Below are 14,525 nucleotides of genomic sequence, written 5' to 3' on the forward strand. Positions count from 1 at the left end.
GTAAGAATATCTGTGTTTTCCAGGTTCATTTCAAGCATTCTGAGTGTGGTGCCGTGAGAGATGCTGTTGTCTATGAGAGGCTGGGATTATCATGATCAAGTGCTGTATTTTGATTTCATCCAGTGGCTGAGAGATTTGTGGGGTAAAGAGGAAGTACTGGACTTTTAAAAGTATTAAACAGGTAAGCCTATTGAAATAGATTAGGGTGGTTTTTTCACAGTTTTCAGGCTTCTTTCAATTGCAGGTTCTATTTAACTGCTTCCTCCCCCCCAAAAAAAAATAATCTGTATTTCACAACTCCAAATGACTTGCAATTTCAGTTCTACACAGCTTCAATTTCAGTTCTATACAGCTCTTTATTTTGTGCAGTAAGCTCTTTTCTTTACAGAAAACACGATTTTTACAGAAGGAAACTGACCTTTCCTTACCTTGTGATAGCAAGAAGAATCTCTGTTATACCCAGTAGCATATCACTACTGTGAAAGCAAAAATGTAAATAATTAGGCTAACAGAGAAATTTAGTGACTTCTATTGTTACCTGTTACCTGTGTGAATTTTGGGGTTGATTGCCTGCTTATTTCAAGGGGGTTTTACCGTAATATTTTGTTTTATTATTAGATATTGAGAATTCTCTTTCATCTCTAAGTAAGATACGTGTTTAAACAATCCATTTCATTCCTTAGAGCAATTTGTAGAAACTAATTGGCCTAATATAAAGCAATTTGGTATGGGTAGATTTAAACAAAGTCCAAAGAACAAAAGTCTGCCTTGTCTGACTTCGATGGATGTTTCATGAAAAAGTGAGGAGAGCATGAACAGTTTATATTTCTTTCTTTTTTTTTACTGTATGTTGCTGTAGTTTTTATCTTTTCAAGTCAAAATCTTAGAAACTATGCAGGAACATGGTGCTCTAGTAAAAACTAAACTGCTGAATTGAGACTATTTCCTGAATTGAGTATCAATCACCTTATGGCTGATTAAGGTAGATCATATTCATGTTTTCATTTTTTTTCTTGGTAAAGAATAAGGAGTGATATTTAACAAAAATATTCAAAACTGTTTTGGAGTGTGTCTAGGGCAGCAGTAGATACTGATGCCAATGTGAATTGTACCTTGTAAATGTACAGTTTGGCTGAGGAAACAATAAAGCAATGTTCTGGTGACACTGTACCTTGTCATCCGGACTGTGCAACTTCCAGACATGATCTCATGGGTAAAGTTCAGCTTAGACATAAGTACAGAAAAACTGTCTTCACATTCATTTCTCCAGACTTCTGGGTTCAGAGTACACTCAAATAGATGCAGGTCACCTACATCTATATCTATATCATCTATATCTATATCACAGCTGCACTCTCATTGTTCTCTACCTGTTTTCAAAACAAATATTTTCAATGGAATTATTCTGGTAACAGGAAAAGTATGTTTTATTGACCACTTAGTGCTGCAAGTGACTTCAAAACTAGTGATTTGAGGCATAGATTTTTTAAAAAATATTTTTACCAAATCACATTCTGTAAAAAAAAAAAAGGGGGGGGTGGGAAACAGGGGACCAGTGACTGAAAATAGGTGACTAACATTTCACAAACCAAAGACAGTGCTGCAACTCATCTTTGAGATACAAAATTGGGGAATTTTAATGCTAATATAGAGTGATAAAAAAGAAATGTGTTTAAAAATAGAATTTTATATTGGATTGTGTTTCTAGTTTCACATTATTTTCCTGTAGAAACCTACAGTCTGGTAAAATATTCTTTTCATATGTCTATATTTCTCATGGTAGCTTTGTTCTGATGACATTAATGCAGAGTTGAAATCAACTGTTGAATCAGGATTGTTTATGCTTTACTAATATTTATCTCCTTAAGACTCAGATTTTTATCCATTTTTGAAAGAAATTGTTTGCAGTATTTAATTGAAGGGTTACCTATTAAATAGAAGTCAACAATGATAACACTGTCGATCATAGTTCAAAGCTTTAGGACTGTGTGGTACGTGGAACACAAGAAGCAAATGAAAATTAAATCCTTATTTTACCTTTCAGAAAGTATTACTTTTTCTTTCTACTGTCTCTCATTTGTAGAAGTGCTTTGTAGCCTGTACTGTAAAAACTAAGTATACTTAAAACGTTGTTACATTTGTTATCTCAATAAGGGCTCAAATTTTTCACTGTTTGCATCAAAAGATACCCTTTGTTTCCAGCTGCATAGCTTTCCATGATACTCTGCCGACGGAATAAATGGGCAGAAAATTAGGAGCTCTACAAACCGCTTGTGGGAGGAAACCTTTCTCAAAAGACTTAAAATGAATTATTAGCCAATGAAAACTTTTTGCTAAATTAAGAGCTGTCATGGCTTCCAAATCTGTCATGGTTTTCTGTGCTCTACAAAACCTTTCCCTTCAAACTTCATCCTTAGAGTTTTGTGTTTGGAGGTTTTTTGTTATGGGGTTTTGTTGTTGTTGTTGGGTTGTTTGGGGGTTTTTTGGTTGGTTGGTTTGGTTTGGTTTTTGTTTGGGGAGAGGGTTGTTTGTTTTGTTTGGGGTTTTTCATTTATTTCGGATTTGGTTTGGGTTGGGTTGAGGTTTTTTTGGGGGGGTGGTTTTGCTTGTTGTTTGTTATTTTGTTATGAACTTACAAAAAAAATTCAAGAAGTAGTGAGAAAATTACCTGTCAAATCAAGAACTTCTTATTTCCCTCTCAAATTCTGTGTGGTGGCACTATGCACTTGGTATCCCATCAAGGTCCAGTGCTCTTTTAGGTATTGGAGAACTAGAGGGAGAACACAAACAATCTTAGTCACCTAATGAACAGATCAGATATTTTTGTAAGACACTCTTTTCAGTTCATGGAAGCTGAAAGCAACTCCTCAAACAGTAAAAATAAAGCACTGTTTTTTACAGGTTTACTGTTTTGGGGGGATTTCCATAGTTTTACTTTGGTTTAATAGCAGTATTTCTAGTGTATGGGAGGTAAAGGCTTTGTCAGGAAATTTAAATTCTGATTTTAAGTTCTTATGGTAAAGTTATAAACTGATTCCACCAAGCCAAGCCTAGCTCAGACTATCTTATTCTGTTTAAAACAAATACTATACACCTTTTTAAGTTTCCACTTAACAGAAGTTTAAATATAATACTAATATACATGTCAAACTCATAATATTTCCATGAGTATTAACAAAAAAATTAAAACATTCCAAAAGGTTCATATCATGAAAGCTTTGCATTTACCATTCACAAAAAAAGTTGAATGTGATATGCAAACCAGGTGACGATGCTGTGCTTTCTGCAAAGACCTGGGGTCTGGAGACTTTACGTGACTGATGATAACACCACATCCTTTCTTCAGGGTCATTATGGATGTGCAATAGACTGATAACTTCGTGTTAATCTAAGGCTGTTTACAGTAGTCTATTCACAAAATGAAGCAAGAAGTGAGCATATCTGGGAGTTCAGGCATGTACTGATCAAGTTTTTGACTGCTCATGTGATCTACTGAGTATATTTTGAACTTAACAGTCTCAGTGCTGTTCCTACAACTTTGCTTCTCTTTGATTTTTTTCTCCCCTCATTCTTTCCATATTTTGAAATTAAGGTATTTTTGATTATTTTCTTAAGCAACATGTGATTTTTTAATTTAATTTAGAGTCTGTTGTCATCTTGGAATAAAAGACTCCTAAACTATGTAAATATTTGAAAAGATAATGCTCATTTCTATCTAAGACATTCTGTGATTTGCAGTGGCAGACAAAGGAACTTAAAAGATTGAGTTTTAAGAATCAGAAGGCAAATAAAATGAAACTTAAAACCTTTATATTTTTTATTTTTAATTCTCATTATGTTGTTAGTTACATCTTTTGATTTGTGACTCCTAAACTATATAATGCTTTCTGAAAGAAAACAAATTTCTATAAATCTTTTTTCCTTTCCATTTGCGGTCAGGCAATTAATTTTACTAGATTTTTTTTTTCATAATTCTTATAGGGAAAATCTATTTACATAGTTAAATCGGGGAAAGATTATTCAATAAACTTCTGAGAAAAAAAAAAGTATTGCTTTTCCTGTGTGAATGCTAAGGGAACAGGACTCATACTTTACTGAACCTTTAATTAATATACTGTCTCACTGGAAAATGAAGGATGATTTCTTCCTCTTTTTTTTTTTTTCTCTTCTATTCCTCTGTCCCTCTTCAATTCTTTAACAGATTTTTCTGCATCTCATAGTTTATGATGTAAGCTAAGGGATTGTGTTGGCAGGGATGCTCTCTGGCTCCCCAAGTGGGAAATAAGTGAGTATGCTGTCACGGGAAGGTGTGAAAAGGGCCGGGAGGAGGAATAACAGGAAAAGAAAGCTAATTTAATGCCTTCCATTAAGTCTTTAAACGAAAATGGAAAAGTGAAAGGCTGAGGAAGGATTCCACAATATGAGGAAAGAAAGTTTTGACCAAATAAGAAAGCAGTCTCAATCTATCCCCTGGAATAGGGGACAGGGACAATGTGGACAAAAAAGTCACAAGTCATCTCTGAATATGGCCCATTAAGACTGTCTCTTTACACTGGTTGCCCCGACTGTTGTGCAGCACGGGCACTGAGCATGTACAGCAGGCAAATCAAGAGATGCAGCTCTAACTCAGCCTTCCCAAGAGCTACACAGAGATCAGGCCTGCTCCTATCTGCTCTTTTAGGAGACCCTTCTCCCTGAAGGTCAGACAAGCATAAATTTCATACAGCTTGGTCAGCTTCATCTGCTAATGTGAAAAAGCAAAGATTAGGTGGTGCTAAGAATAGTGCATAATGGAACTGTCCATTTCTCTTCTTTGCACTCTAGACTGTCAACCCCATTGGGTCTTTACTGACCATAGATTACCTAAATACAACTTTGCACAATGGGCCACCCAGAATGGGTCAATATACAGAGATTTTATGTCTTAAAACTCACTCCCATACGCTTTTGTAAAAATGAAATCTCATAATCCTTTCTCAAATTTATGTTTCAATTAAAAACAAAATCTCTTCTTCTGAACTTTATTTCTCTTATTCAGTTTCTATCCCTCAGGTTTTATCCTTTTATTCATAATTTTATCACCTCATCAATCAATAAATTACAATTGTCTAGCAAGTACAGCAGGCAGACAACAGAAATCAAATGTACCAAACACCATGATGCTTGCTAATAAAAAAAATGACCTCCTAGGGAAAGTTACAAAAATTGTTTTGTTACAGAGGATCTTACAAAAATATGAGACAAAGAAAACACAGATACAGAGAAAGGCTTAGGGTGATTGTGAGTGTGTCAACACAATTATCCTGTTGCTGAGAAGGAGCTAAAGCTCCATAACACTGACTTTTTCAATATAGTCTTACCTGTCACAAATCAAGGTGCAGACGAAAAGAGGAAATTATACACTTAAAGGTACAATTTATACAAAGTATAAATTTTTATACAAAGTATAAATTGTACAATGTATACATTATACATTGATCAGATTAGCAAACAAGGCTCTGAATCTTAGCCTTCTTTTAGTATTTTCCAAGTTTTTTTGAAATCTGTAAACCCTTTTAAATGTTCATCACTTCACAGAAATAGATAAATGGAAAAGAAGTGAAAAAAATTAAAAAAAAAAAAAAAAGGAAAGAAACTAAAAAGTGGAACCCCGTGTCAAAAGAAGTGCCAAGTTGTTTGAGTAATTCCTTCTAGTTCCCAACCCTTTGCTACACAATGTGTGGACACATAAAAATTGATATAAAGGCCTCATCTTATTTCTCCTTTTTCTCAGAGTATCCTACCTGGGTTAGATTGCTGTCTTACCATAGGCACATTCAAAAAAAGGTCCAGTCTTTTTCAAGGACATTTCTGTGTATAACAATAGTTCAGGCTATAACCTGATTGTCTGGGGATTTTGTCAAATTCAAATGGCACTTTGAACTTTCTGTCTTTACAATTCCATGATTTTATAGTTCAAGTTTTATGAAAGTTTGCTCTTCTCCTCTTATTGACTGATCTGTTGTGGCATTGTAAAGAAACATGTACTTGCACATATCCAAGGTTGTGAGAGCATCATCCTGTGAAGAGATGTCAGTGAACAAGGGACTATCTTGGTGTGATGTAGCTTGCTATTCAAGTTGGGGGCAGTTCAATGCAGATTGGAAAAGAAAACATACTTAGCAGTCAGAGTACATTGAGGTATGAAGCTCCTAAACTAGATGTGCACGATATCTCACAGACTGTCAAATAAATAGTATATATTTTAAGAACTCTCTAAATTAGCATTGAAAATGACACATTTTAGCAGCTTCAGATGAGCTGTCCAAGTCTGTTGAATAATATCCATCCTTTCTTCCTGCAAAAAGACAGAAGGTAGAATGGAAATCTTTTAATATATAATAATACAATAAAATGACCTTTAAAGTGTCCTCTTCATCCTCTCTAGCTTGACAAGTGAAATTTTACATCTCTTGTATCAAATTCATTATTCAGAAGGTTTTATGAGTGAAAATAACTTCCTGTGAAAAGCTGAAACAATATTAATAATGTAATTTTTAATATTGCATTGCAATTTTTTTAAAACCTATGAATTCAGGGAAATGTATTTGTTATTAATATTATTAAATATCTCTCTTATTTGTGAAAGTTAAGATCAAAGCTATAAGATACTATAAGATGTTAGTGCATAAGACATTATATATGATGTCCACTGAACAACTATATTTTTTTCAAGTATTTATATTTCAGTCATTCAAATAAGATTTAAGTGATGTTTCTAGAAACTTCAGGCTAGGATCTGACACTGTTGGTATCCTTGAAAATTACTTTACTGCATGGATTGCTGCAATTAAATTGGAAGCAGCAGACTACAATAAGATAATGCTAGTCATCGTATCAAATAGCCATTCATCATGAACAGTAGCATGTATTTAGTATTAATAGAGTTCAGAATCATAGGATCCTCTTTTTAATGAGGTATATTCAAGGAATGAGAGATCAAAGAAGTATTTTGATAATGGTATTCACCTCTATTTCTGTAGAACCAACTTAAGACATAACTGAAACTAGATGTGCCTTTTATTTGGTATATGTATATTTTATATACTCATATGAACATCTTTCTACATGGTTCGTGTATGGAGAAAACTGTATTCAAATGCCAGCACTACAGTTTTAGAAATTCTGCCTACAGACTATATATATGTATACATATACAGAAGATAGATTTATTTAAGTGATGGCGCGAACTTCGACTTCCCCTGTGAACTCTTTGTGTTATAGTAGGAACCACGTTTGCAATTGAAAGAAAAAGTAATGATTCATTGTAACTGATTCCATCAGATTACTCTTATTCTGACTTTCCTGTGGTAGTTTTTCTTCTAGCAAAGTAGATGAGCATGTTGAATTTTTCTTTGTATTTGGGAATGTATTCTGCTCTCTGTTAGTTCCACTGCTGCTTTATATATTGGGGAGAAGCACCTCTGGAGTTTCTCCAAAGGTAAAAGCTGCTCCAAAGATAATCTAGAGTGTTCTGTGAGTTGATCTTGTCTGGGTGACAGACACTCACCCAGGCACTCTCTGACTCTTCCTCCTCAACTGGACAGGGTGGGAAAATGAAATAAAAAACTCATAGCTTGATATAAACACAGGGAGATCACTTGCCAACTACAGTCATGGACAAAAAAAGATTCAACTTGGGAAAGATCGGTTTCTTTTATTGACATTTTAAAATAGAATAGAATAGAATAGAATAGAATAGAATAGAACAGAATAGGCAGAAATAAAGACGAAATTAAAGCCCTCATCCCCCTCTCTCCATCCACCACACCACCACACCCACCATCTTCCCAGGCTCAACTTCACTCCTCTGTGCCCAAATCTTCTACCTCCTCTCCAAGTGGTGCACTCTTCACATTGTTCCCCAGCTTCAAAACAGGATACAGTCCCAGTCCTCTGTGAATCCTCTCCACAGAGTATAGTCCTCCAGAAATGGACTGCTCCAGAAAGGTTCCCCCACCAACCACAATTTCTTCCCAAAGCCCTACTCCTGTATGGACTCCTCTCTAGAGGCTGCAGCTCCTGCCAGGAACCTGTTCCAGCACAATCTTTCTACAGGATCATAGGCTCCTTAAGGCATACCCTTGCTATGGCATGGGGTCTCCACAGGCTGAAGGTGGATATCTACTCCACCGAACAACCTGCATCACCATGGTCTTCTCCAGGGGCTGTCAGGGAATTTCTTCTCCAGCATCTGGAGTGTCTCCTCCTCCCACTCTTTTTCCGACCTTGGTATCTAAAGGGCTGTTTCACATTTTCTCACTCCTCTCTGTCACATCATGTGTACAGAATTTTTCTTTTGCCCTTTCTTAGGTAAGTTATCGCAGAGGCAACACCAACGTTATGACTGATGGCCTCAGCAGTGACCAAAGATGGGTCCACTTTTCAGTCTGCTGGAACAGGCAGTGTTCGGCACGTGCAGCCCTGCATTCTGCTCACAGAGGCTTCCCCAGCAGCTCCCCAGCCACCAAAATATTGACACTTAAATAGAATGAAAACTTTACTGAGTTGTAATGTAACACAGATCATAGTCATCCTTGAAAACTGAAAACATTAGGAAGAAAGAAGAAAACAGCACAGGTGACAACTTTTTAATTCACTAAGAACATGAGAGAATAAGAAATTCCTTTTCTGAATCTCTTTACAACCCACCCCTGAAGGTGAGGGGTCGTGATAATCCCCTGTGGCAGAGTAGAGTGAAACTACACTGAATAATCAGCGTTTATAAATACATATATATATGTAGGACTTATTTTTGACCAATTTGGCTGCAATGGAAAGGAGATATGTAAACATTTTTGCTAATATCTGTAGAAATATAGCAGTATAAAAGCATAATGTATAAGGAATTAATAAATTAAGATAATGTATAAGGAAAAGAAAGAAAGAGAGAGAAAGAATGAAAGTAGAAAGGTTGAAGTGATTGTCACAGTCTTGATCCATCAGGGGTGGGGGAAGCCCAAAAAACACAGAATTCACTGGGTTAATATAAGTTCAGGTTTATGTGGGAACACCTAGGTACCTCCCCTTTGTAGGGGGTGGAGCTTTACCCTGTGTCTTGCAACACTGTGCATCATGCACAGTCCTCTGGTGGAAGGCTCCAGCAATGAGTCTTGGGGTGCTTTGGGGGTCCTTGATGGTTTATGACACCTACTAAAACCTGAGAGCTGCCTCTCATGGCAGCATAGTTGAGCCAGTTATGCCCCATCAGAAGGCATGAATACCTTCACATCTACATGTGGATGTCCCAGTGTCTCTCCTGGAGGGGAGTTTTGCAACTGAGACAATTGTGTAAGGGAGGACACTGGTAGGATGAAAAGCACTGTCCCGTGTCTGCAGGGTCTGCTTCTTATCAGCCTCTGGTGGTGAGTGCTCACCCCCTCTCTCCTATGTGGATCAGAGGTTTTGTCACCACGCACCCAAAACCCTCCTCTCCTTCAGCTGTGTGTGTGTGGGGGTGTGTGTCAACCTGGCCCCAGCAAAGCACCCTGCTATGTGTGCAAATGGCTCATTGTTTGAGTCATTGAACATTAACATTTCAGTCTGTCACAGAAATATTGGTAGGATACATATTATATAATTTTTATAATTTTATGTAGAATACCAGTTGATCTGCATTTCGAAAGAGGATGACAAATTCTTTCAAACTGGAGATAATACATTTAGAAGCTTTCAGGCATCTTAGTAATACAGGGTACAGAAGTCATTAACTCCTTAAATGAAAATAAATATATAAATAATAATAATAAATAATAAATATTCATTCAGAGAAAAGAAAATCACTGGACTTAGTATTTCTTAGTTACAAATGTTTAAAAAAATGAACCCTGGTTTCTCGGCACTGCTGGATTAACAGCTGGACTCAATCTTTAAGTTATTTTCCAATCTAAACCTTAATATGTCATCTACTTAGATTTCCATAAGGCCTTTACATGCTTCCACACACCATCCTTATCTCCAAATTGGAGAGATATGGATTTGAAGGGTGCAGTGTTCAATGGATAAGAAATTGGATTGATGGACACAGACAGAGAGTTGTGGTTAATGGCTCTAATCCAGGTGGAAGGCAGGTGACAAGTGCTGTCCCTCAAGGCTCTGTCTTGGAGCCAGTGCTTTTCAGTATTTTCATCAATGACATAGGCAGTGGGATTTAGTGCATGCTCAACAAGTTTGCAGATGACATAGAGATGAGTGGTGCAGTTGACACAACAGAAGGAAGGGATGTCATACAGGGGAACCTGGACAAGCTTGAGAAGTAGGTCCATGGGAAACTCGTGAAGTTAAACAAATCCAAGTGCAATATGCTATAAATCAGTTGGGGCAATCCTAGGCATGAGCAGATTGGGAGGTGAACTTACTGAGAGCAACCCTACAGAGAAGGACTTGGAGGTTCCAGTGAATGAAAAGCTGGACATGAGCTGGCAACATGCACTTGCTGCTCAGAAAGCTAGTTGTATCATAGGCTGCATTAAAAGGAGTGTGACCAGCAGATCAAGGGAAGGGATTCTTCCACTTTAATCTGCCCTCCTGAGACTCACCTAGAGTACTGTTTTCAGCTCTGGGGTCCTCAGCCCAGGAAATACCTAGACCTGTTAGAGTTGTCCCAGAGGAGGGCCACAAAGATGATCAAGGGGCTGGAGCACCTCTCTTGCAGAGACAGGCTAAGAGAGCTGTGAGAGCTGTGGTGAGGAACTGGAACAGATTGTCCAAAGAAATTGTGGATGTCCTATCTCTGAAAGGATTGAAGACCAGTTTGGACGGGGGCTCCGAGGAACGTGATCTAGTGGGTAGCATCCTGCTCACTGTGGAGTGGTTGGAATGATGCAGTCTTTAAGATACCTTCCAAACAAAAACATTCTATGATTTTAAATGATTCTATGATTCTTTAAGTCTTTTCATTTTGTAAAGTGGGACAACTGATAAAGAAATGCATGGGTTTTAACCTCACGAAATATAAGACCAGTGAACGACATTTCTTGTCTTTAGAGGAAAAAAGCAGAGGGATTGTGTAAATTCCGGCTTGAGGTTGCTTATTATGCTTCATCTCAACATTAGCATAATTTCTTCTAGGTTTCTTTGATCTTTCTTTGTTTACCTCAGGTCATTTCAAGAGTAATGCTTGAAATGCTTCAGTCCACTGGAAAAGCAATGTTGTGAATTTTTGCTGCTGCACAGATTTTCTTAGAGGTGAAGCTGTACTGCAGTGTCTAAGACAAGCAGACACAGCCCATGCTCTATAACTGGAGGCAGAAGAGGGTGAGAAGGCTAATCCTGTCCAGTTAAGAATAGCTGCCAACATGGAGTCATTACTTCTACAGACATCTACTCTGTTCTTTCTCAAGCCCCACTACTTCAGGAGAAGCACATTTTAACCATGCATTGTGTAGGATCACTCTAACTCTTTTTTTTTCTTTTTTGTTATTATTAATAGCGTGACATTTTCAAATGCTAATCAATGTATGTGTTTACCACTACCCATATTTTACATAGTCAGTGCAAACTGACCTTTCTACTGTGAAATAAACAGTTGGGAACAGGAGTTTTGGGTTGCCTCCCAGCACATGAAATCTTTCATAAGATTCAAGAACAGCTGCTTAAGTAAAATCTTCTGATATGGAATAGCATTAAGCCAGTCATGGATACTTTAAGCAAGGGCAGGAATTGATTCTTTTTCTTGCCTCCAATGGTCTCAAAACCTTCCTCATCTCCACTGAACATCAGTAGTGCTAAAATGACATCAAGCACGTGGACACTCATGCATAGTTTCACTGCTGTTTTGCCACAAGCAAGGTGTGACCCAGAACAAAGTGGCTTTAACTCACTTTTATAGCTGTGACCCAATCCTCTGTTTTGACTCTATTCTCTGCCACACATTAGCTGTGTGATCTTAGATTTATTACATTGTCTCACTGAGCCTCATACCCTGTCTGTCAAACACTGGTAATGGTGCTTCTTGGCTCCCACATCTGTCAGGTTTGTTTTGATGGCAGGCAATTTGGAGAGTGGACTGTTGGGCACAGCACCCGTACAGCATTTAGCATGACAGTAGAACACTATCTGAAATCTTGCATGCTTCTGGAGTGCCACCTGTAAAGAGTGATATGTAATAAATCTTCCTAAACCTTCCCAGAGGACTTGCCTTTTCTATTTCATCTTAAGTAGAGGCAGTGAAGGCACTGACATTTAGTAGGAAAGACAAAGTTTCTATCTGTAGAGTGAGCAAAAAGAGGTGCATTTTTCTCAGTCTAGTGTGCATCTCACCTCCGGCTCAGAGGATTGACTTTTCTGGGTTGAAGGGCAGTTTATTTTCAAGGCTCATTCAACCTTGGCCTCTCAGCCATGGTTGCAATCAAAGATGTCTATCAGCATTAGCTGTAATTGTTTTATGATAGAGAACTGGAATGAGGCCACCAATTCATTTCCTATAGGCCACAAAGCAGACATCTAATTGTCACAATTTTCAGTCATTGCTGACCTCAGGCAATTTCATGCCGTTATCTGGAGGTTAAAAGCTCCCCATATCATTACCTGGCAATAAAGCCATCTATGCCTTTGAATTCTCATTTCCTAAAAGATCTTTGGTCTGCCTACACTTCCTCATGGGCTTACAGCAGCTGCTGGTCCCAGAACAGAGAAGTCACTGGCAACATCCAGGTTTAACCAGTCCAGCTGCCACCTGTCCTTAGGCACAGCTGATTTTCACTGTGTGGCCTGAGGAACCACAGTGGTTTTAAACCAGCTGAATCTTACCCAAAGAGAGAGCCAATATTTACAAAAACATTCCAAAAAGTAACTGCAAAGGTTTTATTGCTGTTCTGGGGACTGTTATCCCAGAAGCATAGAGAGCATTAGCAGGCCCCTTTCCATTAACTCCCTATTAATTTGATAGTAACTTGATATTGACTTGATATTACATTTGGAAGCATTTACTATTTTGGGAGTGAGGTTCAGGCCATGGGTTTTGTATAGGTGTTTGTTTTGTTGTTTGTTTGTTTCTTCTCATAGTGAAATGTTTGCTGAATGGTTACATTTACATTTCAGTTTTCCATTTTACTTAGAAAGGTGATTGAAAGACTCATAGAAAATTTCACTCTGAGAGAGAGTCTTGCAGATAACCCATGATATTGTCTTCTTCTTTACAGTTCCTCTACTGCATTCATATGATGCAGCTATCAAGATTTCCTAAATCAAATTTAACTGTTTTTAAAGGTAGAAATGCTGGTATCTCTGGCTTTATTTACTAGTATTTTATTGCAAAAAGAGATCCAAGAAAATGGAAAAGTTTGAGAAGGAAGATGTGCTATTGTGGAAATAAATATAGTTCGATTTGAGCTTCTAATTATTTTGGATAAAAAGACAGACTGTAGTTGACATTACATTTTCAATTTTTCTGTAACAGGTAAAAAGAATTCAAACATATTCATAGAATTATAATATGGCTTGGGTTGGAAGGGACCTAAAGATCATCTTATTCCAAGCCCCTTGTCATGGGCAGGGACATCTTTCACTAGACCAGATTGCTCAGAGCTCCATCCAACCTGGCCTTGAACATCTGCAGGAATGGAGCATCCACAACTTCAGTGGACAACCTGTTCCAGCACCTCACCACCCTCACAGCATGGAACTTCCTCCTAATGTGAAATCTAAACCTGCCCCCTTTCATTTTGGCTTTTAATAAACCCTTAGAACATGATTTCATATATGTGTGTGAGTGTGCGCGCGTGTGTATTTACATATATATTCCAGCCTATCATTATTTTAGGCCAATATTTTGTCTCCCTTATGAGTAATTAAAAAGAGTAGAATAGCTTGTAGGAACTCTTGCAAAAAAACCCAAAAAAACAAAACACCCAGAATGTCATAATAATTTTCTCTGGTTTGTTAAATAAGCATATACTTAATATCAGACATAGCACCATGTTCTTCTTCTATCTACCTTTTTCTGTTTTGCATAAGGCACTAAACAGATGACAGTAAGAAATGATTAACATCAAATTAAGAACAAATCACACACCTCTCCCCCAGAAAACAGTTTTAAGTCAAAGTCTCTGTTTTGCAACACCAAACATTGCTGAAATATTATTTGAAAGAATTAAGCTATTTGGTCTCAGCAAATGTTTAAATAGCTGGAAGATAGCAGGAAGGGAGGTACTAATCCACTACCTATGGATGCAAGGAGAACACAGCTGCATATAATATCCATTCCTTGCTTATTCTTTCTACAACCACTTCCAGAGGGAGAACAGTGGACCTGGATGTACTATTCGCTAATCTAATAGGACACTTTCAGAGTAGAGGTAACAGAACCTTCTGAAGACTTCACAGCACTAATTTCTAAAATTAAAGTGTACATTTACTTGATTTATTTTAATGCATTTTATTAGGTAAAAATATTCCATGTATTACTTTGTCTTTTCTCCAGTCCACAGAGATGCTGTCTCCTTATTTATTGTCTAGAATTTCTTTCTAGATTTTCTTTGCCTTTA

General features: G+C 37.3%; 1 protein-coding gene across 4 annotated transcripts in view; it reads left to right on the forward strand.

Moving 5' to 3' along the window:
* The window catches only part of LINGO2 (leucine rich repeat and Ig domain containing 2), a 479,491-nt gene that overhangs the window by 316,974 nt on the left and 147,992 nt on the right, over positions 1–14,525 (forward strand). For all 4 annotated transcript variants that reach the window (XR_007907985.1, XM_051809028.1, XM_051809029.1 and 1 more), the window contains one exon: positions 24–181. The gene's annotated coding sequence lies outside the window, so the exon portion shown is untranslated. The remainder of the gene's footprint in view (positions 1–23; positions 182–14,525) is intronic.

Source organism: Manacus candei, unplaced genomic scaffold (assembly GCF_025592945.1).
Source record: "Manacus candei isolate 608988 ecotype Guabito, Panama unplaced genomic scaffold, ASM2559294v1 h1tg000074l, whole genome shotgun sequence".
NCBI lineage: Eukaryota > Metazoa > Chordata > Aves > Passeriformes > Pipridae > Manacus > Manacus candei.